The 25,390-nt window shown below is 44.4% G+C and overlaps 1 long non-coding RNA gene across 1 annotated transcript in view; it reads right to left on the bottom strand.

Moving 5' to 3' along the window:
* The window catches only part of LOC147017501 (uncharacterized), a 107,508-nt gene that overhangs the window by 31,913 nt on the left and 50,205 nt on the right, over window positions 1-25,390 (bottom strand). The window contains exon 4 of the long non-coding RNA XR_015049744.1: window positions 22,978-23,042. This is a non-coding gene — a long non-coding RNA (uncharacterized LOC147017501). The remainder of the gene's footprint in view (window positions 1-22,977; window positions 23,043-25,390) is intronic.

The following is a 25,390-nucleotide window of genomic DNA, read 5'->3' on the forward strand; positions in this document are numbered from 1 at the left end:
GCAGCTTCCTCCTTCACCCTTCCCATATCATTCAATTCCACCTTATACCATCTTCCCAAGCTCTTCATGGGGGCCTCTGCCAATGATGGAACCACCTCCCCTCCCAACTCAAACCTGTGAGCATTGTCCACCACCCCTCGTCTCATCACAATCCTCCTCGTCTTTCTTGCCTTAAAGCCCATCCTTGCCCACAGCATCAACCTTTCCAACCACTCCAGTACCTAGACTGCTCCATCAGCTGACTGTTGGACAACTGTCAGGTCATCCATGAATGCAAACATTGCTGGCAAGCTCTGACCAGGGGCTAGCTGCACTTCTTTCCAATGTCCACTCACAGCACGCATCAGCAACTCCAAAATCAGCACAAACAAAATAGGGGAGACGGCACATCCCATCGGGATCACCAATTCAAACTTCTGCCACTCTGTTATGTGGGACTGTCACAAACCGCATCCAAAACTGATCACAATATGCCATCAAAAAATCCCGATATCTCTGTGGCACCCAAAATAAATCCATGGCATATGTGATCAAGGCGTGTGGCACTGACCCATATGCATTCTCCAAGTCCAACCACACCACTGCAACATCCTTCCTTTGCCGCTTTGACTCTTGTAATACTTTCCAGACCATTGCCGAGTGTTCAATCCATCCTGGTGAACCTGGTATTCCTGCCTTTTGTACAGAGCGATCCACAAAACCATTCTCTCTGATGAACCTTGAGAGCCACGCAGCAGACACTCATCAAAATCTTCCCATCCATATCGAGCAATGATATTGGTCGAAAGTGCTCAAGTGTCACAAGCTCCTCCTATTTCGGAATCTAAACTCCGACCACCCAACTCCAATGAATGGGCACGACTCCTTGCATATATATATATATATATATATATATATATATATATATATATATATATATATATATATATATATATATATATATATATATATATATATATATATACGTATATGCCTGGTGTTGGCTTAATGGTTAGGGTGGTGGCCTTGGAATCCCATGATCCTGAGTTCAACCTCCACTCGGCTGTTAAATAAATACCAGGTGGGATTGACTCTGCCCGTCATCCTTCCAAGGTCGGCAAAATGAGAGCCAGCATGCTGGTATTCTGTGTCCGAGTTGCGACCCGTCCAGGATTGTGTCCAATAGCCAATGCTCTGCACAGAGTATGGTCTGGATGGGTGGATTTGGTGGATTTTGAAACCCTCCTCCATATGCTTTGTTGGAGCCTCTTCCCTTCTCTCCCTTTACTTCTATCGCCTCCCAATCCCCTTCCCTTCCCAGTCCTCCCACATTTCCCACATATCCCCTCTCTCTCTACTAACATCCTTCCTTCTTTCTTTTACTTTTATGAGTTTGGATTTTCTCAATTTATCCCACTCCTTCATCAGTGTAGAATAAACATATGGCCTCTTATTGCAAATGTATCTTTTGAAAAGATAAATCACTCATCACTTCATAGATCAAAGAGCGACCAGTTGTCTGACCAACATTTTTGAAGTAGGCAACAGTCAAAAGATTTGATAAAACTATGTTGTGCTTAAAGTTTTAATTTTATTAGGAACTTCGTTTGATTTGTGATAACATAGGAAACCAAACAGGCTGAAGTATCGGGCTGATCTGGAGTTTGGTTGGCAGTGTCGGCATGCCAATGGGCCAACACCGTGCCAGCTTGGGCACACTTTGGTGTGCAATCTGGAAATGATGTTGATCGCAAAGCAATTGAGGAACCATCTAATTAGCGATACTATCTCAATAGTTTAAGCAAGACAATTATGGATCATCTCTCCAGGCATTTGAAGAGGCATTCCAAATAATCCACTACATGCATTTATTATTTTGTATGCAGCCTGTGGATGCTGGTTGCATCATTGCTTGCTGGGAGTGCAGCTATGCCACTGATGCAGTACCCCGTTTACATGAAGCTGGTACTCATTTTGCTGACCTCAGAAGGATGGCAAGTGGAATCAACCCACCTGGTGTAATTTAACTGTGGACAGGGGCTCCGACGCAACAGCCCAAGACCTTAAACTAGCCACCTTCACCGCTAAGCCAACACCAGGCTGACTACATGTATTAAGGAAATATGACACGTCAAAGGGTGGAAATGGGTGGGGGGGGAAGAATAAGTGAAAGTATACATTAACATAAAGAATAAATGTAGAAGAATGGAGACAAATAAGGAAGAATAGAGGTCGGTGAAGGATTGGGACAGAAAAGGGAAGCAGCTTTGGAGTAGGTCGAAGTAAGGAGAAGAGAGAAAAGAGAATTGCATTTTCAAACATGATGTATGATAGGAAGTCATGCGTTTTCCTTTTGAAAATTTTCAAAGGTAAGAAAAAAGTGGGATGAGAATGTTCGCTCGAAGAATGCTTCCTCTTGTTTTGACTCTCCCTGTCCAAGAAGTCTTCCTATTTCCTCCTTTGCTTCAGGCTGTTCAGAGCTATCCCACCACCCTCACTCCAAATCCATCACAGGTCCCTGACCCCACAACACTCGAACCGCAGCACCCCCATGCCACCCCAGACTCATCCCACCCAAAATTTCTGTCCAAATGTAGCCTCACTGCCACACTTTCAATTTGTTGCCTTTTTACCCTCTTTGTCATCTTACTCTTCCATGAGCCTCAATCTGGTATGTAATAAAACGAGGAGGTGGAGGTTAGTGGAGGATTCACATTTCTCCACAACTGCAAACGTATTATAGACGGTACAACAGAGTGTGAATTACTTTTCAAACTTGAGATAAGGACGTTTCATTCTTAAAAATGAAATTTATTTTCTACAAAATTCGGATCAAGGAAGGAGGAAGTGAAAGAAGGTAGAATGAAGGCCCTGGCTGTGACACAACAATTGGATTCAAATAGGGGTGATACGTGCTGGTAGTGTACTGCCAATTTGAAGCCCTGGAGGAAAGAGAGAGGTTTAACTTTCTGAGGAAGGGGGTTCCACAAACAGAAGAGAAGAAAAAAAAATAGAAAATAGAATTTGACGTGAATGCTTCAATGGATAGACCTCCACCCACGTTATATGTCAACCTACTGTTACATTTAATCAATTAAAGGTCACATGAAAAATTAAAGGTCATGTAAGAAAGAGTGTGAGATAGAAAAGAGAAAAACATCAAATGCTTCTCCGTCGAGTTATGATCTGCAAAATGATTTTCATGGGGAAAATGACCTTTGACCTGTTGAACCCAAAATCAAATCTGTTCATCTTTGTATCATCGCAGTCACTGCTTGTGCCACGTTTGGTTGGAATCCCTTCTGTGGTTCACAAGTTATTGTGCAAACAAAGATTTTCAATTAAAGGTCACACGACCATAGGCCCATGACCATAGGTCTGTAACCTTTTGAACCCAAAATATAATTATTTCATCTTTGTTTTACAGTTAATGCTTTTATCAAGTTTGGTTGGAGTTGTGTTGTGCAGTAATCCTTGATTTTGGAATTTCACTCGGAGGGGGCTACTGAAAGAATGCCTTTGATCAAGAGGGACTGCGGAGGGATGGAGGGATGAAACGGCAGAGGGAGTAATACCGGAGAAGAAGTAGTAAGAACAAACAAACAGAGAGACTATGGACCTGTCTGTGATGAGAGACCAGCAGGTTTTTACTTCCTTGTGGAAGATTCAAGTTATGTTGAATGCTTTCGATTCCATACCATTCAGGATAAATAGATAAGATGTGGGGGTGCAAGCCCAACCATGAACCTCGCCATTATATATATAAAAAAAAAATAGCAGAGGAGTGCTCTGTTGAGCTACGGACAAATGTGTTGCAGGCTGTGAGAAGTTGAGATTTACCAAGGAAGGACTTGGCATGATGGAAGATGCCTAGTCTGCAGCTGGCTTTACAGGCGAGCTTTTATTTATTTTCTGCCCTAGAAAGATCATAGCTGATGGTTAGGCCCAGAAGTAGTAGAGACTGAACCTCTTCCAGTTATTTATTGTGTAATAGAGATAGAATGGTGGATTTGTTTGATGACACTTCCATAGAGAGAATGTGAGAATGTGAGATTTGCCTAGAACCCGAGATGGAATGACTCATTTTAAGTGTCATTCCAGCATTGATCTTTTCCAAGTCAGAGAAGAAAGCAACTTCTGTCGGCTCATTGGTGGCATGTAGTATCATCTACCTCTAGAAAACACGGTGTGTATTTGTGTTTTGTCTGTCCCCCTTCAAAAGGACAATTTGAGTAGGGTTTTCACGGCTAATGTTTTAACATGACTTGTGTGATCACTTCGGTCTATTTTTCAGGTTAAAGAAACTCGATAAACATTTTTCTTAAAAGAGTAATGACGTCTCTTCCATTGGAAATGTAGACGGTGACTTTCATCTGGGCATCAATGGCGGTGTACAGAAGCGTTTAAAAATAACAATAAATGCAAGGCGCAGGGAGGTGAAATTCACTGCACATGATGTACAACATGCGCAGAGTAAAAGGAGTGTTCTTTTACATCCGTAGGATGTCCAATAAATCAAGAAAATAAAAGTACACCTGATGCTAGGCCGAGGCTTCAGACTTTGGTGTGTTCATGAGGCTGTACCATCAAAATGAATCATCCCAGAAGATAAAGAAAATATGACCACATTTGTCCATGTAGTGTTTTAAAATAACACTTTTTGCAACGAAACATCATATCTTTCCATCTCCTTGAAAATTTCAAGTAAAATAATTCCATCACGTCATTTTTGATGGACTTTGATACCAATAATCAAATAAAAGGCCAAATGCAGCATTGCAGCCACCAGGAGGAACCTGAAGAGGAAAAGATGGAGCCATCAGAAGGAACCTGGGTATGATTCAGGTTTCATCTGCTACTTCTCTATCCTTAAAGCCACCCAGGTGCAGCCAAGTGAATCTTCGAAAAAAATTGGCCAGAGTTCACCTCCCTGTAGACACATAGAAAAAGAAAGAGAGAGAAAAAAAGAGAGAGAAATAAAAAAGGAAAGAAAGAAATTAAGAGTAAAAGGCAAAATCACAAAATTAAAAACAGACCAAAAACACACACACACACACACACACACACACACACACACACACACACACACACACACACACACACACACACACACACACACACACACACACACACACACACACACACACACACACACACACGTCAAAACCACACGCCAAAATATGTGTATTCTGCATTCCATGTATTCATCTGCAAAGAAGAAAATAGGAGTATACAGAGCATCAGAGAGGTACTTAATGCACATGAGGAACAGGACTGAACCCAATACACTGTGTTGTGTCACTGGAGTCTTAAATGGGACAGAAGATTATTTGATTTTGTTAAGAACTTGGTAAGCTGGCCTCCAAAGCCAGTCGCTGACTGTGCATCCTCCGTCGTGTAAAGTCCTTCCTTGGCACACCTGAGCTCCTGACCATATACAAAGCTTTCGTCCACAGCCTGATGGAGCACTGCTCTCCCCTCTGGGCTGGTGCCCCCACCTCTCACCTTTCTTGGCTTCACACTGTGGAAACCGAGGAATTTAAGATAATTGGTATCTCGCACGATGAGGCTGAGTCTTGGGAGTTCTCACTCTCTCACCGCAGGCAGGTCGGTGGTCTTTCTGTCTTATACCGTCTACTCTCCGGCTTCAGCCCCCTGCTCTGTCTGCTTTGTGTCCCACCTATATTTCTGCAGGGCGCTCAAGGTCCCCCAGCAAACCCTTCTGGTTAAACTACCAAAATCAAGAATCACCGCTCACCTTCATTCTTTCATTCCTCTTTTTTCCTGCCTTTGGAACAAACTCCCACACACTCTTCAATCCCACTCTTCCCTCCTTGGTCTTCAAAGCAGCTGTTCATCACCATCTCTTATCTTCCCCCATCCAAAACCATGATCATTTCTATCCCCATGAATCCACCCCAAACCCACCTCCTTCATATTCGATGCTTTCCTTCCTGAAAGTCCCTGTAGTGTAAGGAGCTGAAAGTCCCTGTCGTGTCCATCTTGTTTATACTGTGTACCCTGCCCCATCCCACTCACTTCCACAGATCTCATGTCTCTGTTCCACACTGTTTTTTATCCTTCCCTCTCCCACCTCTGTTGTACGTTCTGTGTGTTAGATCTCATACGAGCCTCGGACAGTGTATACAAAAAAAAAAGCCAACCAAGGTGTCAGACTGTGAAATTCCTTTTGTGTCCACATGCGCAGTTCTGGACTCAGTTATGATATTCAGGGCTTCCATATCAATTATTGAAAAAGAAGTATAATCTCCAAATTTGAGTTGCTAACACAGAATCCAAACTGATGGTCAGATATCAGGCCATTTGCAAAGAAGAAAAACTTGATGTGAGCTGCGAGAAGAGATTCCACAACTTTGTTTCACCTCGGAAGTTTCACCACAACACGGGAGGCAGTTGTATTATTGCTGATATATATATATATATATATATATATATATATATATATATATATATATATATATATATATATATATATATACATATATAACATTAAATATCAAATTGATGTGGTCGGGACAATACTTCATTCAGGTACACAGCACAGACAACCAATCGATCGAACAAAGTCCGAGTAAACTCGACTCCCAAATTTTTTAACAAACAGGAAAGAGAGTCCTCCACAGGTGACGTTTTGCTTGTGGTCCATAAGCCTTCTCAAGCCAAGAGGCACAGGTACCCACCCACGGCATTTATAGCGAACCACTTCCGGTCACGTGTGTGAGCATGCATGCGTGCGTCCGTCTTTCAGTTATCAGAATGTGGCAATGTCACTCATCATTGGATTCCCACTGATTCCTGGTCATTTTTTAAATTTAAAGTCTGGTGTAATTGTGCGGATGCACAGCTAACTGTGCGTGCCACAGTACCTCCGGATTATTAAAAGACCGTGTTTTGGTCCTGCACATGGATCGGGATGGGGGCGCGGGTTGATGCATTTTCTGCATGGTGTTGTGCATGTACCGGTGAAAGATGTGAGGGTGTTGTTGCATGATGGTGTGTTAGCAGTGCGTTGCAGTGACGTTGTGATTTGTTGTGGCGGAGTATGCGGACCAAAGCTATTGTTGAACCTACCTGTATTCTTTCTCTTACAACGACCCCTTATAGATGATTTAACCAATGGGTTGCACTGTATAAGGACATCAATGGTTTCATTTGTTAGACCACCTTTCTGTTCTTTAACATGCCAGGCTTCGAGTATTAATCTCCGGTGTTTGTTGGGCATGATATGCAGTACGCAGGTTCCTCCTCAGTCCAGTTGATGCCCCATTTGTATGTAGTGCCGTGCAATTGCTGACTGACCTGTTACCCAATTGCATCGCCCTTTTGTGTTCATCCAGCCTGTATGGAGGTTTCTCCTGTGTCTCCGATTTTATGCCTCTCCATCTTGGGATCCTCGGGCCTGAGTTAAAATCCTGCTAAACTGTTGAATTAACACCAGGTGGGTTGACTCAGACTGTCATCCTTCTGAGGTCGGCAAAAATGAGTTCCAGCTTGTTGATATCCTTTGTCAGAGTGGCGACCCATCCAGGATTGCACCCAATAGCCAAGGAGACTACTTAGGCAGCACCAACGCTCTGCACAGAGGATGGTCCCAAGGGATGGATGGATGGATGCCTCTCCACAGTCCTTGCATCTGGTGCTGTTCATTACACCTGACGTGTCACAATCTAATATTGTTTATTTCAGTTTGGTTGAAAAACCCCAAATAGTATGTAGTGATTAACATCCATTATAAACTGTCCCCCTCCCCCCATCAGTGCAACGAACAGCTCCAATCACTATTTTGAGTCCCTTATTGTGAAGGAGAATTCCAGCTTGTCATTCGACCTCAGGTGTACAAAATTTAGCTTGGTGTCCAAAAAAAGGAACAGATAGGCCCCAAATCCATCTCGGTGCATTTGGGCCGATTGGCAGACACCACCACTGCAATAATGAAAAAAAGAATGTATATCAAGACCCACCCACATTCCACATCATGAATGGAGGAGCCAATCAGCTCTCACCTTATCGACTACACTCAGGTGGCTAGGATTATATAAATGATTGACCCCACCCACACTCCTCCAGCCAAAGTAGCTGCAGAAAGCAACCCAAGAAGACTTACACAAGGTAACTGCTAACGCTGTTTCGAAACCTTCCCAGAGTTATTCAACAACTATAAAGATGTTCACACATAGTACACACATGAGAATCCCAATGCTGCACACACCCTCAGCTACCGAACCGGTTTCATCGCTTATTGGCAAATCATCAGTGATAGCGTAGACAGCAATATATACCGATGAGGCTCCCAAGCATATACCACGTGCAAACGTCAAATGCAGTCAATATATAAATTCAGAAAGACCCACCCACATCTCTCACCTGTGAATGGAGGGAATAGCCAATCAGCTCTCATATAATCGACTACACCCAAGTGGCTTTGTTTAAGAGATTCTCGAGGTTATGGCATGTGTGGAAATGAAATAAATCCATGAAAGGTGGTGTCTCTGGGTGTTTATAAGCACTGCAATGTACACAGCAATTCAGAACTATGATGAACAGGCATTCGATAATATGAGCGAGGAAAGTGAAAAAAATACTTTATCGTGAAGAAATCGTTGCGGCCTGTTCCAAGTCAATGCATGGTTGAGCAGGCCAAAAACATGGTGGCTTCAGACTCTCCAGCAAGATAACCCAGGAGATGCCTTAAGACCAGAGAGAGAGAGAGAGTGTGAGAGAGTATGAGAGAGTGTGTGTGAGTGTGTGTGAGTGTGTGTGAGTGTGTGTGAGTGTGTGTGAGTGTGTGTGAGAGTGTGTGAGAGTGTGTGAGAGAGTGTGAGAGAGAGTGTGTGAGAGAGTGTGTGAGAGAGTGTGTGAGAGAGTGTGTGAGAGAGTGTGTGAGAGAGAGTGTGTGAGAGAGAGTGTGAGAGAGAGAGAGTGTGAGCGAGAGAGAGAGTGTGAGAGAGAGAGAGTGTGAGAGATAGTGTGAGAGAGAGAGTGTGAGCGAGAAAGAGAGTGTGAGAGAGAGAGTGAGAGAGAGAGAGTGTGAGAGAGAGAGAGTGTGAGAGAGAGAGAGAGAGTGTGAGAGAGAGTGTGAGAGAGAGAGTGTGAGAGTGTGAGAGTGTGAGACAGTGAGACAGTGAGAGAGAGAGACAGTGAGAGAGTGAGAGAGACAGTGAGACAGTGAGAGAGTGAGAGAGTGAGAGTGAGAGAGTGAGAGAGACAGTGAGACAGTGAGAGAGTGAGAGAGTGAGAGTGAGAGAGTGAGAGAGTGAGACAGTGAGAGAGTGAGAGAGTGAGACAGTGAGAGAGTGAGAGAGTGAGAGAGTGAGAGAGTGAGACAGTGAGACAGTGAGAGAGACAGTGAGAGAGAGAGACAGTGAGAGAGAGAGAGAGAGAGAGAGAGAGAGAGAGAGAGAGAGAGAGAGAGAGAGAGAGAGAGAGAGAGAGAGAGAGAGAGAGAGAGAGAGAGAGAGAGAGAGAGAGAGAGAGAGAGAGAGAGAGAGAGAGAGAGAGAGAGAGAGATGGCCAACGATCAAGGATACACCTGATAAAGGATATAATTAAATAAGGCTGTTTATCTATCTTCAAAAGTGGTGTTTTCATTAACCAAACATCCAATTTTCACTTGTGCACTTTCTTGGAGTTTTATTCATCGGCATGCAAAGTTAGTTTCAAGCTGCGAGGTTTCATCATTTTGGAATTGTGAAGGAGACATACACACACTTATTTGTACATATATATATATATATATATATATATATATATATATATATATATATATATATATATATATATATATATATATATATATATATATATATATGTATATTGTTACGTATCTGTAAACCATAAGCATTCAACATACAGATGTCCCAAAAGTCAGTTATGTCGTTAAGTATGTGTGTAGTCAGATCCCTTTCCTTTTGTCTAGTGGGAGAATCAAAGGCATGTGTTGCAATTTCTATTAAGTTAAGTTATTAAATATTTACATCCAACGGACCCTCCAACAAGCCATCTAACAACCATACCATCTGCATGACCCTCGGCCCATCAGGATCCACCACCAACCAGCTGCCTTCTCACACCCTGACGTGCCAAGGCAAGATCTGGCAGTTCCGGTTTCTCAGCTCCCACGAACGTTGTAACTCTTTCACGACAACCGTTGCAGCATTGATACTGTTACTCGTCAAGTATGAACCCGCGTGGAAGAGTGGCTGAGGTTTCCCGGCAGGGGCCAAGGCCCCACCCTAGAAAGGTATGCCACGGGACCCTGTCCAATCAAAGGCGGACAGCGAGGTGTGTTCACCAAGGCCCCTCCCCGCTGAGGGAGGTCCATTAATTCCTGAGCACTCTCTGAAGCAGGGGTCTTTTTGAGGTCTTGGAGAGTTTTGGTGGGTTTTTGCTGTTACGAAGGGGTTACGAGGGCTGTCACGAGGGTTGAGCAGAAGGTCGTCGAGGCGGCGAACGTGTCTCTGCTGGCCCTCTACAAGGAAGGAAAGGGCGACCCCGACGCCCCCTCCGTGGACCCCGGCCATTCACCACCCAAGTTCCGCCATGAACCTCGAGTCCCACACATGCGACTGGGGACCAAACCAGCAACCATTGGCAGGTGCGCAGCATGGAGTACCCCCTTTCTCCGACGGCCAGGTACCCAACCGAACTTTGACCCCCAGCTTGTCTCCTCGGCTACGAGGGTCCAATAAAGAACTCTGGGTTTCTTTTCATTTGTGTGTGTGTTTGCGTGTGGGCCCGTCTTTAAGTAGAACTGAATGTGTTTTTGGAACATTGCAAATACTTCTTGCATATTCGAGTTATGTCTTGCGTTGTGTCTTCATTTACTGAAAATAAAACTTGTTAGAAATGTTCCCAGTTCGTTTCTGTCCCTTCTTGAATTGGTCCAGTATGGTTCGGATCTGAGTTTAGGCGGGATTTTATCCCCGATAATCCATTAATTCCAGCCGGCACGGCTTTGGCAGTTACCGCTCGGTTGCACCCGAACCGGAGCTGGTAGTCGGTAGTTGGAACTCTACCGCAGTCGGTAGAGTGACCCGGTTCGAGCAAGACCTGCCGAGGGCGTGATTTCCTCAGTAGTCAAAATCGCGTAGTTAATTAGGTAAATTGGTTATAGACAAATAGACCCTATGCTACGCGGTTGAGATATTGGCGACCACGGTTGGTTAAACAACAATGCGCCAAGGGGCAAGGTGGATTTGGCTGAAGTCTGCTTGAGGCTCCGCCCAGACTGTTCACCAATAAAAAGGATGGGAGGACCATTTTTCCAGAGAATTTTGTGACCGCTGGTGACAGTTGGTGAGCTGGTGGGTTAGTGACAGCCTTACAGCTCTGACCACTGGTGACAGTTGGTGATAGCTGGTTACAGCACTCACAGTGCCTCACAGTGCTTCAGCACCTTACAGCTTCTGACAGATGTCCGTTAGTTGCGGCTGCTGGTGGCGCTTGATGGTGGGTGATGGTTGGACCGTTCCTGCTGGTTCTGGTCGTACCTGATTCTTGGTGTCCCTGGTTTCTGGAGGTGACGATGTGACACCGATTGGTGTTCGAGTCTGTTTCCAGGTGGGTGCACGGCGAGATATGGCGCTGGCAGTGGACCAAGGCACGCTCACACAGTTTGGGATATTTTATTTGACGCACGACGGCTTCTACTTTGGTAAGCCAAGACCGGATTTCCCCCCCACCCCCTGAATGATCAGCTGGGTACCCTTGTCTCGTGTTTATTTGTTAAGTAAGGTATAGTGATAAGTATCTGCTCTTTGTCTGTTTTTCTCTCAATGCCTGATTAAATCTTTATTTGTTTGAAATTATTTTGATTGATTTGAATTCATCTATTTTCACCACAAGGAAATAGAAAGTTCTTCTGTTGATGTATTCTTCTTATTAACAAATTCCTTGTTGACGTTTCAACCTGTCCGTGCTTGTCCTTTCCTTCTATTGATCCAGCATTGTCCAAACCTATATAGACTGGGAGGTAATTACCAATCTAATTAACCTGTCATAGTTGACATGCTCCAGCGGTTAAATGCTCGGCCACCCCAATTAAGATCTAATCAAGATAAGATTGGTGCATTGCCGAGGGTGCGCTCCCCATTCAGGAAGTCATGTGACCTCCAGTTCTTCTTTTTCTTATTTTGGCTACTCCCATTAGGGGTCGCCACAGCAGATCATCCGTTATGATCCGCATAATGATTTGGCACAGGTTTTACGCCGGATGCCCTTCCTGACGCAACCCTGGTCGCCTCTTACGACACAGGGATATGGTACACCTATTCTAACCGGGGCATACACCGGGCCCAGTACACTGGTACTCACTTCACCAACCTCAGAAGGATGACAGGCTGAGTCAACCTCCTGGTGTGTATTAATTCAAGCGGCCAACGGGGCTTGAACTCAGGACCTTTTGGATCCCAAGCCGCTACCCTAACCACTACGCCAACACCAGGCTTGACCTGCAGTTGAACAGCGTAATTAGATTGTGGACACTGGAACTTGTGATTAACTGATTGGTGTTCGTGGTTGTAAAGCAATCCACCGTACAACGCAGTTAATTGTGAGCGGTGGCCCCAGGACCGGCTCTTCTGAGGAGAAACGGGGATTAACCCCCTTATAATACACTCGCTACTCGTGGCCGTAACAATATATATATATATATATATATATATATATATATATATATATATATATATATATATATATGTATGTATACATACATACATGCATACATACGTAAACATACATATATAGATACACACTAGCAAAGTACCCGCCCATGGGCGGGTGAGTTATCTGTTGAATGGCGTTGGTCCCGTCTCGATCGGATGAAATTGAGAAATTGACTTTATCCGGTGACCTTGACCACGTGACCTTTGACCTTGACCTTGATCCCCTTTTGTCCGTTCCCAAGGATCACATATGCCAAGTTTCATCTCATTCTATCCAACGGTTTGGCCGTCTATAAAGGACAAACAAACATGAAAAATTGACCTTTTTGGTCAATTTATGACGTCATAACTCGAAAACCGGAAGTCGGAAGTGAATGTCGTTAATCAACTTTGACATTTAATTTTGATTATCTGTCGAATGGCGTTGGTCCCGTCTCGATCGGATGAAATTGAGAAATTGAAGTTACCCGGTGACCTTGACCCATTGACCCCGTGACCTTTGACCTTGAACTTGACCCCCCCCCCCATGTCCGTTCTCATGCCCCAAGGATCACTCATGCCAAGTTTCATCTCATTCCATCCAACGGTTCGGCCGCCTATAAAGGACGAACAAACACACACACATACATACAAACAAACATATTCTATTCTTTTAGTTTCGTAGATTTTATCACTCTTGTGATGTCCCTTATGCCTCCCCCACCCACAATGAAATTAATTTGATAAACTGATACATTGTATAAATGTTTTCTTGATTGTGTGCAGGCATGATTGGCCAAATGGCCTCCTGAAAGTTCCTTTTATATCCTTAAGCTGACTGGCCAAGTCTGACGTTTCACAAAAAATTTGCAATCTGTTCATGGTATCTAATCTTTGTAATAAAAATACCTTGGGATCTTAAAAGTCCACCAATTAGTGCTCGGGGATGTGACACCCAGGCTAACATCAATCTAAGGGATGGCACACTTTGTGCTGCAACACCCTGCAATATGATAGTTTATCCTTAGATCTAAAACCAAGCCCTGACTGGATAGCTGAAGATAAGCGCACGACCTGTACACACACCTGTTCCTGTGGAACTCATTGCCATATAAAAGAAGAAGAAATAGTTTTATACATTTTGAGTGAGAAGAAATGTTTTAGATTTTCAGTTCCTCAAGCATTTAAAAGGTATCCCAGCATGCAAGCAATGCATCAAATGCATATAAAGTAAGTGTGAATGCTCACAACCAAATTGAATTGATTAACTTGCCAATTACCTGGTAATGTGGATGAGAATTTTAGTTTTTGCACAAAATCTGTTGATACATATCTGTTGCAACTACCCGGTAAGCCTATTGTAGCACAGCTACAACAGAGTTGTTGTAGGGTTGTTGTGTTGCACTGTGTCTCTAGAGTTGTTGCAGGGGAAACAGTGCTTCGTAGCTGACAGAAAAACATTTGTTTGTCAGGGAACATTCAATGTCTATTCTTTTGATAACCTTTCTCAATGCCATTGTTTAGATAACCTTGCAATTGCAGAGTAGACAGTGGGCCAAGCATCCAAAATGTGTCTAGTTTTTGACTTTCGTGACCCACCTCTGGTATCTACCTGAAATTTTGCATAGATTTAGATAAAAAATCACTTAGAAAGAATTCACAACTCGTCAGTGCAAGAAGTTGCACACTAATTAGTTATGCTAATTAGCAAAACCTCACACCATCTTGTGTCCATTCTGAGATAGCTGTGTATTACTCGATGGGAATTCTGATGTCTATGTATTCATAGGGAGACTATGAATGTGGGTGATGTGGGTGATAGGGGTCTGTCTGTCTGTCTGTCTGTCTGTCTGTCTGTCTGTCTGTCTCTCTCTCTATCTCTCTCTCTCTCACACACACACACACGAGCACACACACACACACACACACACACACACACACACACACACACACACACACACACAGTAATATGCAAAAACAATAATTGTTAATAGTCATGCCACTAATTGTTGATCTACAGACTTCTTCATTCATCGGCACAAAAGCTGAACATACATGTCAGGAAGACATGCACTGGACTGTGATTCATGTTTAGAATTTTAAGTTGGTCCATACTTCATACTAGTCTAGATTTCAGTTAGGATCATAGACACATGTCACGATCAGTTTATGATTGAACTTAGAAGGATGATACTGATACTAAGTGATAGCAGAATTTAGAGCAGAACATTCAGTGGGATTCATGACAGTTCAATTCTATAATACAGCAATCACTGGGTATTGATTTTGACCCTTCTGTCAAAAATTAGTAAACGGAAGAAAGGAGATCCTACCCTCCAGCTCCGTCACATTCATCATGATTATCATGATCATCACCGAGTGCGGCATCCACGGCTACAGCAGCTGAAATCCCCACACCGAGCCTGTGCTGGCTGTGGTGTACTTGTAGCACCTTGACAGCGACCTTACTTTCGGGGCTTCCTTCCACATCAATCCACTTAGCAGCACATTCCTGAAATTTCTTAATGCTTTTCTCAGGAAATGGAATTACTTTGCTGTGGGTGTTGATGACATGCATAAAACAGAACCCCGAAGAACTGCCTTCAGAATCTTCGGCAGCATGAGCATCAGACGACATGTACGCCGCCATGAAACCTAGTGAGTTTACAGCTTGCCTGAAACGAAGCGCGTGATTGGTTGATGAGCGTGGTGCTGTATGTCAAAAGCGCTGTGATTGGACGATGTTTATAAGAAAATTGTCACAATTTCGTGTGTTTTTTTTTCCATATTTTCAAAAAATGTGCAAGTTTTGTACTTGACAAGTTTCAGATATGATTTCTATAATATTTTCATACAACATATAAATCGTTGTAAGGTCAGGTTCGATCTGTGACCTGCTACAGGTACCATGTAAACCTGTACTAACCTGTTCCATGGTCGGGTTGTCGGCCACTAAACCGTCTCCCCCACCAGGTTTTCTGGTGAGGAGGGTGTTTGGATATGGACACCCATCAGGATTAAAAACAAAACCTGTCAAAGGGCGGAGGAGCTCCTTGTGAGCCAACGGCCATCCATATCTAGTGCCCAACTGTGTCTGCGGACGTCCTCCTGCAGTTGGGTCACTTCTTATTAGGAGGTTGGTGGCAGGATTTGCACTCCGGCCACCGTAAAACCCTTCATTCCGCAAAACGCAAAAACGCAAAAAAAATCTGAAAACCCACTCCGTGGGAGTACCTCCTGTGCAGCTTCCCTTCGCAGGGCGGCTCACCGGATGACGGGGTTGGGGCAAAGCCTTCGGGACCCCCAATCTTTGATAGGAGGGAAACCACGGGGTAACATCCCTGGGTCAGATTGCGGGAGAGTGCGTCGGAGTGGTACTGAGGTGTCGTCCACCAGACGGCGGTCTCCTTGGGTTAGCCTGAGGCGGTCCCTTCGGGTGGGTGCCTGGAATGTCCTATCCCTAAGAGAGGATGATCACCTGTCTCTGTTATCATCTGAGCTCAAGCGTTTGGACATCGGGATTGCAGCTCTCTCTGAGGTTCGGAGACCGGATTGCGGCGAGATAATGGTGGGTGGTTACACCTACTATTGGTCTGGTCGCTCTGATGGTTACCATACCCAAGGAGTTGCTGTAGCTGTGTCCAATAAGCTGACCCCAATGGTAATTGAGGTAACACCGGTCAACGAGCGTATTATGAGATTAAGGATTCGTCACTCCTTAGGTGTCATTTCCCTGGTCTCTGTTTATGCTCCGACTGAGGCGAGTGATCTCACCGTGAAGGATGCATTCTACGCCACGCTCGAGTTTGTGGTTGATCAGTGCCCCAGACGAGATACACTTCTAGTCTTGGGGGATTTCAATGCATCGACTGGAACTGATAGGGATGGTTATGAGACATGTGTTGGTCCCCATGGGTCAGGAACTATGAACCAGAATGGCACTAAGTTCCTTGACTTTGCAAGAAGTCATGGACTTAGGGTGGCTGGTTCATGGTTTCAGCGCCCACAAGCTCATCGCTGGACTTGGTATTCCAACGCTGGCGGTGTGGCAAAGGAGATTGACCATGTCCTCATTGACGGTCTGATGACGGTTGGAGGAAGATCCAGAACTGCAGGGTCTACCGGAGTGCTCAGTTCCTCAATACTGACCACAGGCTTGTTGTTGCAACTCTAAAGCTGCACCTTAAATCCTGGAGAATGGTACCATCCCAGCCGAGGCTGGATGTTGCCAAGCTCAGGGATGAGAGAGTAGCTGAGGAGCTTGCGAACAGGCTGAGTGGACACTTGGGGGGTCTGGGTGCTTTGGGGGGTCCTGAAGAGTTGTGGAGCGCCTTCAAGACCACCGTCCTTGATGTTGCCGGTGGATGCCTTGGAGCTCACCGCAGGGCAAAGAAGAATTTTGTCTCTCAAGGGACACTGGATACCATTGACCAGAGTCGCAGGGCCAGGCTGAATGGCAGAGCTGAGCTGTTCAGGGAGCTGAGGCGTAAAACTGTACGTGCACTGAGGGTGGACAAGGAAGCCTATGTGCGAGGAATCTGTGAGGGGGTAGAGCATCACCTGTGGACAGGTGATTCTCGTCCCGCTTACAGGGGAATTCGCGCATTACGTTCATCCAAGCCCATCCCTTGGAGCACTGCAGTTCGAGCAGAGAGTGGTAGGCTCTTGACAGAGGAGTCTGAAGTGAAGGCCCGCTGGGCCGGTTACTTTGAGCGGTTGTACCAGGCTGATCCCCCAACTGTCGAGTTGGACGTCAAGGGTGTTACAATCCCTGTTGCTGACCCTCAAATCAACTGTGGTCCACCTACGCTTGTGGAAACACGGGCTGCGGTGAACCAGTTGAAACGGGGCAAAGCTCCAGGGATCTGTGGCATCCATGCCGAACTTCTCAAGGCTGGTGGAAATGCTGCACTCGTGTCGTTGCATGCAGTTTTGTGCTCTGCCTGGAACACAGGCATCATCCCAACTGACTGGAAGAGGGGCCTTGTTGTCCCTCTCTGGAAAGGGAAGGGTGATCGCCAAGACTGCAACAACTACCGAGGGGTGACGCTGCTCTCAGTGCCGGGCAAGGTCTTTGCTCGGATAATTCTTGATAGGGTTCGCCACCATCTGCTTGAGCACCAGCGTCCAGAGCAGTCAGGCTTTACACCAAAGAGGTCAACGATTGACCGTATCCTTGCACTTCGTGTCCTCACCGAACGCAGACGAGAGTTTCGGCAGGGGCTGCTTGCAGCCTATGTTGATCTCTGTAAAGCGTTCGATTCAGTGAATCGGGATGTCCTCTGGAGGATTCTTGGTCTTCGTGGGGTGCCACCAAAACTGATCGATCTGATGTCTGAACTCTACTCTGGTACTGAGAGTGCTGTGAAGTGTGGTGGTACCATCTCTGACTTATTTCCAGTTGTTACTGGAGTTCGGCAGGGATGTGTACTTGCCCCCACACTTTTCAGCACTTGTATGGACTGGATTCTAGGGAGGATTTCGGAGAGATCAAGTTGCGGTGCGTCATTTGGGAATGTCAAGATCTTGGACCTTGACTTTGCAGATGATGCAGTCATCTTTGTGGAGACTTTAGACATCCTCTTGGGGGCCCTCGAGGTGCTGAATGAGGAGTCGGAGCCATTGGGATTGTGGGTTTCTTGGGTCAAAACTAAGATCCAGGCTTTCGGAGACATCTTGGATGCTGCTGTCCTGTCTGTGTCTGTTTGTGGTGAGGATGTTGAGGTCGTGGAGAGATTCACTTACCTTGGCAGTGATATTCATGTCTCTGCTGGCTGCGAGTCAGAGGTCAATAGACGTCTGGGTCGGGCCTGGGGAGTCATGGATTCACTGGATCATGGGGTGTGGCGCTGCCGGTATCTGTGCGGGAGGACGAAAGTCCGAGTCTTCAGGTCCTTGGTACTTCCAGTCTTGCTCTATGGGTGCGAGACTTGGACTCTGACCAAGGATCTGAGACGGAGACTTAATTCCTTTGGTACCAGGTCTCTTCGGAGAATCCTTGGCTATCGCTGGTCGGATTTTGTGTCCAACGAGCGGTTGCTGAGAGAGACTCGGATGAGATTTGTTACCTGCATAGTCCGTGAGCGTCAGTTGCGGCTGTATGGACATGTGGCTCTTTTTCCTGACGCTGATCCTGCTCACCAGATTCTCTCAGCGAGGGAGTCTCATGAGTGGAGGAGACCAGTGGGTCGACCACGTGCCTCATGGTTGCAACAGGTTGAACATCATCTCAAGGAGATGGGGATGGGCCTGGCATCTGCCTGGGGGATGGCCAGACGGAGGCCCCTGGAGTACCGGCAGAAAGTGGACGCAGCGACGTGCTGTTCTGGCACATGCTCCCATACCTGACCTGACCTGATATAAATACAGGTAGATACACGAGATGGGTCATGAAATTAAACAAAACGGGACCTCGGCCCACGGTCTAGAGGAATCATTGAGAAGGGCGATTTCGTTGCAAATTGCTCGTGTATTAACAACAGCATACATATTGTAACGAAAATGACTTCGGAATTAATTGTTCTTCAGTTATCCTTTAATGAGTGTCAGCATAAGTGTTTGCAAACCCCAATTACCATCAATAAGAATCATAGGTCCAGTTAGCTTCCCTGGCTTCCTCAACTTCGTGTCTGTCTCTTTTTTTCATCTCCCATCTGTCTTCTTCTTCTTCTTCTTTCGGCTGCTCCCGTTAGGGGTCGCCACAGCGGATCATCCATATGATCCGCATAGTGATTTGGCACATGTTTTACGCCGGATGCCCTTCCTGACGCAACCCTGGTCGCCTCTCACGACACAGGGATATGGTACACCTATTTTAACCGGGGTATACACCGGCCCAGTATACTGGTACTCATTCCACCGACCTCGGAAGGATGACAGGCTGAGTCAACCCCCTGGTGTATTAATTCAGTGGCCCAACGGGGCTTGAACTCAGGACCTTTTGGATCCCAAGCCGCTGCCCTAACCACTGCGCCAACACCAGGCTTTTTCATCTCCCATCTGTGTGTATATTAAATCACCCCATTGTTCTTTCATCACACATCGACATGGAGGGCACACATGTTCTATGTCAGGCTTCGAACATGGGTTTTACAAACGTGGCATCGCTACGTGTGCTACCACACACTGTGATGTGTGCGTGAGACACACACAGCAGTGAAGGAGAGGAGGGGGGCAGAGCACAACTATACAAGGTAGCACAGCACGTAACACAAAGATAAAGCCCTGGACTACAAAAGATAAGCCACTCAGCCGGACCACCAAGCTTCAGAGCTGGGATCCCCAGAGAGAGAGATCACTCAAGGCACTCACAGCCGAGACCCATCAGATTAAGACTGTATGTCCATCGGCGCATCTGTGGAAAGCATCTGCAGAGACCTGTGGAGACCCAAGGATGAGACAGGATCAAGAGAAGGGCCTGCGTCTTGCCTCCTGGTCCTTCAGAAAACCCACACACGCACCAACTACGCACACAGTCAGCACTCCTGTTCGCCTTTTGTTCCTGACTGAGTCTGCCTGTGATAAGGTTCATGTTAAGAATAACAGGGAAATTGTTGCAGTCCAGTTGGGTGTGCCATTCAGTTTGTCGCTATATTATTTTACTGCATTTTCGCTTCCTGCGTCACCATCTCCATTATTTTGAAACCTCTTGTTTCTTTTAAAGCTGACTGTTGAACCACAATCTCATCCTTTAGCACAACCAAATTCTCCCCCCATCACCCCCGTGTTGGAAAACCAGCCACACGGATAATTAATAAAACAAAACTTCAACTCACCGTGCACTTGCCACATATGCGCAGTACACTTTTCACTCAGTGTCTTAGGAGTTAATCTGTGGCGGTCTCGAATCGCCCGTTTGGGAAACTGAGTTCATAAGAATATGTTCGAGCAAAATACACATCTCTCATTCATCACATTTTGAGTGATTTACTGTAATCTTCACCACAACTTTACAGGACATGTTCCTTGAGACTCCCTTAGAGTAATCTTCGTTTCTTCTTCAAAGTCTAAGTACCACTTGCATCCTCGCTTTTGTCATGATCACCCAGTCCTTTGATTGCTTTGAGTCCTGTGACGTGTTCCTTTGGTGATTGTCGTTGACTGTCCCACTACGGTGTTTCCACTTATAACCGCTCTCCCCATTTTATCCTGAAGATTTGTCGCTCTTTCGTGTCTGTCATGTTTTTTTTTCTTAATATTTGCACCAACAATTTTGTCTTTCTGCCAAACTCATTAAGGCTGAAAACAGTGCGGTCCAAGACACGACCATTGTACACTGCCCTCTTTGGGTGGTGGTATACGGCGATAGCATGTCGAGATCCCTCTCATGATAAAATCATGTAAACTATCGAAGCCTTTGAGACTAAGACAAGGCATTGCCCATGTAAACTACTTCTATCATTTCTGCACTGTGTCTAACTTTATTTTGGCACAAAACTGTATGTTTGCACAACTCAATCTTCACCGTGCGAATGTTTTGCAAGAACAAAACTTGGAACCATTGATTAATTAACTAATTAAACTCCAAACTAGACATGATCCATTTCTATAAACATTCAGACTCTCATGCATTTTCCCTTGAAATTAGATGAATATTTACAAATTATAAATACAAGCAAATTCTCCCGCCACTGACCTACCTTACTGTTTTTTTTTTCCCAACTGCTTTCCCTTCTCTCCCAACTCCTTGCACACTCCATAAACTCTTTTCTATCCCTACTTTTAACACCACATTCTCTCCGTTTTTTTTTCTTTTTCAATTTTAATTGTCTCAATTTGGATCCCCGTTTATGTCAACACTAAAAAAATGACTATATCAGGGAGGCTTTAAAAGCATCTTTTCAGCAATTGCTCTTCCCACTGATATCCAGCATGAGATTTCCCAATCTCCACCCGTGCCGTTTCCTTTTGGGCTGATTTGGCCTGATACGACTGCTTGAAGTAGAATGCGAGCCGTACAATGGCGGAAGAACATAGCAGAGCGATGAGCTCACATCAGTCTGGTTTGCAGATGAGATTGCAAACGACAAACAATACCCCCACCTGATATTTCACCTACACCGCTTGTTAGATTGTCAGCTTTGAGTAATCCTGATTCCAACTTGTTTATAAATGCTCTGCGGTGCTAACGACTGGCATACGGCCTGTCAAGGTGGATTTGTCAGGCATTTCGCAAGGAGCACCTTCTGCACTCGGAGGAATTCATTGCTTCAGTGAATTTGCTGTTAAAGCCAATTGCTGCAATTTTCGAGGGTATGGAATGGCTCCTTTAACTTCAAAGAATGCTGGAATTAATTTTAATTATGCAGAATTTTTTTTTTATGAACTTCATCATAATTTCTTTCAACTGGAATGACGGATGCAGATTAATCGGCTCTTGCAGATGGAGCATATACTGTCAAATAATTTAAATCGCAAGACATCGGTTTTTTTTTTGTTTTTTTTGGCCTTTTGTTGGAGATGTTCATGGGTTCCAGTAATCATGGTGGCTCATTCAATTAAACTGAAATTTATTTGGAAGCATCTGTGGGCAGAAAGAAAGAATGAAGGAAGAAGACAAAGGAAGAAAGTATTGTAGTCCCAGGCTGTACCACATTAGGAGTTACAAGGCTTTGGTTTATCACCAGCAGAACGTCAGGTGCAGCCAGTGATGAATGAGCGTGTGGGAGACTGATCAGAAAGCACGGGTTGCCTCTATTGAAAAGCCTCCCCGACTTCTCTCTAATTAAACGTTAATGGTTTTCTATTGCTGCACATTTTCTACACTCCTACAAGAAAGGCGATTGTCCCTTTCGATTCTTTCGCCATATAAATCATTCTGAAGCAATTTTACCGAAACCGGGTGGGAGGAAAAGATTTAAAGCAAATTTTGAAACATCATTGGTTCCTGTGCAAGCTCAGGGTAAAAAAAACAACAAACAACTAACATAGTAAAGGGATTAGGAGGTCACTTACAAGTAACATGTTCACAATATCTACACTTTCTTAAAAGGTATTTGAGTGTTACGTCTAAATTACATGGCATTCCTAAAATATGGAAATAATGAGAAAAGATATGTTCATTTTTATATCAACGTCATTTCAAATTGTTCAGCATGCTTGGATATTATAATAATATGCTGCAGTTGACTCATTCTGCAGATCAGCTGAGTGAGTTTCACCGAGACATTTCTAAAGGATGTCATTCCTCGATGTATAGGTGAGGTAATGACCATTCTGGCCTGAAACGACCTTGACACACTATATCAGCAGTTACATTTAAAACCTTTCTCCCCACCATCATCCAATCCATCAACCAGTATAATGCAATGCTTGACCCATGTAGTATAAGACTGACCTTTCACCGGTCAGCAAGCCACTGTGAACCTTTGTGCTTCGAGCCAAGGCCGGAATGGCTGGGTCCTGTGATTGTAATGAAGAAGAAAAAAAGAAGGAATTGGGTATATCTTCTCAAAGCTGTGTTGATGTCCCATTTTCTGTGAATTAACATGCATACCGAGCTTCCTAATATGACTAATGTGTCCACTTACAGGTTAGTCACTAATTTTGTCACTTTGCAAGACCAAAATTGATGTCGCATTTCTCATATGCGGGCATCCAATTACAATCACTCACTGGAAAGAAATATGCATTGCTGTAATTTCATTCTCTTATCTACATTTTTCTACACATGTCGTTCAGCATTGCATAAAAAACTTTTTTTTTGAAACATTGGCTGTGAATAAAGAGGGCATCAATGACAGAAAGACAACAAAAATGCAAGACAAAGGGAGAAAGGAGCCCTATCTCCATTGTTGAACACCTTTGTGAAGCTTTATTAGAGTGCTCTACAATATCCATTGATGACTACAAATCGTGATAAGCTCACTGCTGAGAATGGCGAGATTAAGTCGAGGGAAGTGCGGTAATTGGAAAAAACGAAAAGTCGGGATGAAGAAAAAAAATGGCTCAGAGTAGTCTGATATACGCTAATGTAAAGGTTTATGGTGTGGTAATGAGAGCGGACAGGACTTTGGGAGGACAGGTGTGGCAGTAAATGACTAATAGGTTGGAATAGATCTTGGATAAGGGAGGGGGTGGATGGGGGGTAGAAGGCAATTTTTTTTCTTTTTTTACATTGCGCAGGCAATTACGTGAGATCTGAAATTCTGGAGTTGGATCCCATTTTGTGTGTGTAGTTTTTTCCAAACGCCACTGCAAGATAAATCCAAAGCCGCACGATGATAAAAAACAGGTTGATCAAATGCAGAGGAAAGATTATTGTATGTGTGGCATTTGTCCTCCGTGCAATTGCAATGCGATTTGTGGAAACGCATCAGTAATTTAAGCATAATCATATTTTATTCCCTTAACGTCGGTCGCCAACTTTGCTTTCACACTGGGTCAATGGACGGTGCATGCAGCCACAGCCACTGTAATCCCAGCCGGATGTGCACCTTGGTAGTAGAGGAAGTTGCATGTCACGTGACGGTTACCAGGATGAAGTAAGCACGCATCATGTTTTGCCAAATAACGTTGAAATGCCCGGCAAGTGTGCACTCCTAACTAACTAGTTAGCTCCCTGCAGCTCTCAACAACAAATGTGCCATTGATCGCGTCGTGGTCAGAACAGCACGCTGGCACCTCAGAGACTCAGTTCAAATCTGAATGATGGCAGCAGTATAAAATATGAAGGATTTGCATTCTCAGCTTCTGGGAACTCAGTTAGTCTCATGAGAATTGCCATGCCATTATAAGATTTGAGGTTAAAGAAAAAAACTGATAGCTTACTAATGACCTTCAGGGAGGGGGTAATGTGCATGCTCAACTTGGTCTGTTTGGCATGTAGTGCCAGCCGACAAATTAGGTTTAGCCCTTCATGTCTTTCAGGAAAATTTAAGACCATCACCAAAATGCTGCTGATAAAAAGGCAATGCCACCCCCAAATCTACTTAAATGTATAAAATTAATAATAATAATTTTCTAAAAAAATAAATCAATGATTCATAAGAGCTGTCTTACAAATAATTATAATAATATTTATGCACTGCCTTTTGCCATGGATACAATTAGCACCTGTTGTCATTCTAAATTAAGTCATATGATTGTTTCTTTAAAGTCTGTGCCTGATGGGAGGAAGGAAGAGAAGAACCATTAGTGAAAACGAATTTTGGCTTGAATTTGAGAATGCCACACTAAACACCTTTGTAAAAATAACAAAGAATCTCCCCTTCTTTAAAAAAAAAAAAATTATTGTACATTCCTGGGTTTTATGACAATCCAGTATCTGTTTATTATAAATGATCCATGGTTTGTTAAATTTTCCTTAACAAATCTTAAAAAGGAATCTCTCCCAAACTATCATCATGGTGGAAAAAGAAAATGAGAATCGGAAAGAAATCCAGAAATATCTCTTATTAGTCCAGCGGAATTGTGAGGAATGTTGAACCGGCAGTATTTGTCGGTTTTATAGTGAAAGCAGCAAATTTTGGCTGGCAGAATAACTTAAGAGGTATCTCTATCTACCCTGAATTTGAATGTCTGCCCAGGTGTAAACTGTAATCTTGGTGTTTTACATGAGGGTGATTGATGAATGTTTCACATGTGCGTGCCCTTCTTTGGATGGACGTTAAACTGGGCACCGATCTTCCGGCATTAGATGATGGAAGTTAATGACCCCACGGCATCCTTCTCAAAGTGAAGGCAAGCTATCCCCGGCACCCTGAACAAATCCCCAACTTCTGCTATCACTAAAATGGAGCACTGCATCA

This window comes from Eptatretus burgeri, chromosome 11 (genome assembly GCF_056783735.1).
Source record: "Eptatretus burgeri isolate ZD-2024b chromosome 11, Ebu_testis_v1, whole genome shotgun sequence".
In the NCBI taxonomy this organism is placed as follows: Eukaryota; Metazoa; Chordata; class Myxini; order Myxiniformes; family Myxinidae; genus Eptatretus; species Eptatretus burgeri.